Here is a 3508-nt window from a genome sequence, read left to right as displayed (position 1 = left end):
GTGTTTGTCCGTGAGAGACTACACCCTGGTAAATTGTGTTTGTCCGTGAGAGACTGCACAGGTGTTTGTCCGTGAGAGACTACACCCTGGTAAATTGTGTTTGTCCGTGAGAGACTGCACAGGTGTTTGTCCGTGAGAGACTACACCCTGGTAAATTGTGTTTGTCCGTGAGAGACTGCACAGGTGTTTGTCCGTGAGAGACTACACCCTGGTAAATTGTGTTTGTCCGTGAGAGACTGCACAGGTGTTTGTCCGTGAGAGACTACACCCTGGTAAATTGTGTTTGTCCGTGAGAGACTGCACAGGTGTTTGTCCGTGAGAGACTACACCCTGGTAAATTGTGTTTGTCCGTGAGAGACTGCACAGGTGTTTGTCCGTGAGAGACTACACCCTGGTAAATTGTGTTTGTCCGTGAGAGACTGCACAGGTGTTTGTCCGTGAGAGACTACACCCTGGTAAATTGTGTTTGTCCGTGAGAGACTGCACAGGTGTTTGTCCGTGAGAGACTACACCCTGGTAAATTGTGTTTGTCCGTGAGAGACTGCACAGGTGTTTGTCCGTGAGAGACTACACCCTGGTAAATTGTGTTTGTCCGTGAGAGACTGCACAGGTGTTTGTCCGTGAGAGACTACACCCTGGTAAATTGTGTTTGTCCGTGAGAGACTGCACAGGTGTTTGTCCGTGAGAGACTACACCCTGGTAAATTGTGTTTGTCCGTGAGAGACTGCACAGGTGTTTGTCCGTGAGAGACTACACCCTGGTAAATTGTGTTTGTCCGTGAGAGACTGCACAGGTGTTTGTCCGTGAGAGACTACACCCTGGTAAATTGTGTTTGTCCGTGAGAGACTGCACAGGTGTTTGTCCGTCAAACATCTAGCACTGTCCCTTCACATATTCCCTCTTATTCTCAACCACTTCACTGCCCTACACATGACTTTAGTACTCTCTTGTCTAATCCTCTTCTGTCTACCATGTCTCCACTGTTTGTTTCACCACAGAAAACCAGTTCCTCCATTTTTGGCATAAGTCAGTTTTTGAACTTTCCCGCTACTGCTGACCACTCTACCTCATCTGTTGGCCCCCTACCATCTATTTCATCTTCTTTTGCCTCTCTTCCATCCTTATCTGCCATGCCTATTCCCTCCAACACAGTTGTTGCTACCTCTTCTCAACCCTCCGCTCACCTTCCCTCCACTTCCACCTTAGCTGCACCCTCAAACTCTGATATCATGGCCGCTCTCCAGATCATCATGGCAAGACAAATTCAGCATGATCAAGAGACTGCTCTACTCATAACTTGGATGGCTGATCACCTTCCTCCCAAGCTGGGAATTCCTCCTCTGCCTCCTCATCCGGTGCCCCCTCCCTCTCAGATTCCTCCTGCATGAAAATCCTCCTCCTCCGAAGGATCTTCTCCCTCCCTAGCATCTTAGGTCTAACACTTATGTCTTTTTGTATGACAAAGGGGGAGAATTAAGTTAGATTTTCATTTATTTTGTCACTGTTCTCATTTTGTATTTCTGCCACTTTTGATGTATCTTTGCCAAAATTAATGAACTTTTGTTATCTTTAATGAAACTCTTTCTGATTGCATTCAAATATTTTATTTTATGTTGAATTAACAAATGCACAAATTGAGGGGGAGCTGTTACAGCTCTTTATATTAGAATCAAATTAAAATCTAAATTAACATGTTTGTCATCATCAAAAAGGGGGAGATTGTTGAGACAAACTCTCTATTTTAAAGTTTTGATGAAAATAAACAAAGGTTAATTAAGAATGTTAATTATGATTCTAAATGTTATGTTAATTTAACTACTTAATGTTTGCAGTGAAAATCGTTAGAGTTAAATGAGTATTAAGAATGGGGAATCTCTTAATATCTTTGTTTACTTAATGATTGTCGTTCAAATTGTAAGAGTTAAATGAGTATTAAAAACGGGGAATCTTTTAATATCTGCCTTTTCTTAATGGTGTTTGTCCGTGTGAGACTACACCCCGGTAAACTGTGTTTGTCCGTGAGAGACTGCACAAGTGTTTGTCCGTGAGAGACTACACCCTGGTAAATTGTGTTTGTCCGTGAGAGACTGCACAGGTGTTTGTCCGTGAAAGACTACACCCTGGTAAATTGTGTTTGTCCGTGAGAGACTGCACATGTGTTTGTCCGTGAGAGACTACACCCTGGTAAATTGTGTTTGTCCGTGAGAGACTGCACAGGTGTTTGTCCGTGAGAGACTACACCCTGGTAAATTGTGTTTGTCCGTGAGAGACTGCACAGGTGTTTGTCCGTGAGAGACTACACCCTGGTAAATTGTGTTTGTCCGTGAGAGACTGCACAGGTGTTTGTCCGTGAGAGACTACACCCTGGTAAATTGTGTTTGTCCGTGAGAGACTGCACAGGTGTTTGTCCGTGAGAGACTACACCCTGGTAAATTGTGTTTGTCCGTGAGAGACTGCACAGGTGTTTGTCCGTGAGAGACTACACCCTGGTAAATTGTGTTTGTCCGTGAGAGACTGCACAGGTGTTTGTCCGTGAGAGACTACACCCTGGTAAATTGTGTTTGTCCGTGAGAGACTGCACAGGTGTTTGTCCGTGAGAGACTACACCCTGGTAAATTGTGTTTGTCCGTGAGAGACTGCACAGGTGTTTGTCCGTGAGAGACTACACCCTGGTAAATTGTGTTTGTCCGTGAGAGACTGCACAGGTGTTTGTCCGTGAGAGACTACACCCTGGTAAATTGTGTTTGTCCGTGAGAGACTGCACAGGTGTTTGTCCGTGAGAGACTACACCCTGGTAAATTGTGTTTGTCCGTGAGAGACTGCACAGGTGTTTGTCCGTGAGAGACTACACCCTGGTAAATTGTGTTTGTCCGTGAGAGACTGCACAGGTGTTTGTCCGTGAGAGACTACACCCTGGTAAATTGTGTTTGTCCGTGAGAGACTGCACAGGTGTTTGTCCGTGAGAGACTACACCCTGGTAAATTGTGTTTGTCCGTGAGAGACTGCACAGGTGTTTGTCCGTGAGAGACTACACCCTGGTAAATTGTGTTTGTCCGTGAGAGACTGCACAGGTGTTTGTCCGTGAGAGACTACACCCTGGTAAATTGTGTTTGTCCGTGAGAGACTGCACAGGTGTTTGTCCGTGAGAGACTACACCCTGGTAAATTGTGTTTGTCCGTGAGAGACTGCACAGGTGTTTGTCCGTGAGAGACTACACCCTGGTAAATTGTGTTTGTCCGTGAGAGACTGCACAGGTGTTTGTCCGTGAGAGACTACACCCTGGTAAATTGTGTTTGTCCGTGAGAGACTGCACAGGTGTTTGTCCGTGAGAGACTACACCCTGGTAAATTGTGTTTGTCCGTGAGAGACTGCACAGGTGTTTGTCCGTGAGAGACTACACCCTGGTAAATTGTGTTTGTCCGTGAGAGACTGCACAGGTGTTTGTCCGTGAGAGACTACACCCTGGTAAATTGTGTTTGTCCGTGAGAGACTGCACAGGTGTTTGTCC

This window comes from Cicer arietinum, chromosome 7 (genome assembly GCF_000331145.2).
Source record: "Cicer arietinum cultivar CDC Frontier isolate Library 1 chromosome 7, Cicar.CDCFrontier_v2.0, whole genome shotgun sequence".
Taxonomy (NCBI): Eukaryota; Viridiplantae; Streptophyta; class Magnoliopsida; order Fabales; family Fabaceae; genus Cicer; species Cicer arietinum.
This window is presented reverse-complemented; position numbering follows the sequence as displayed.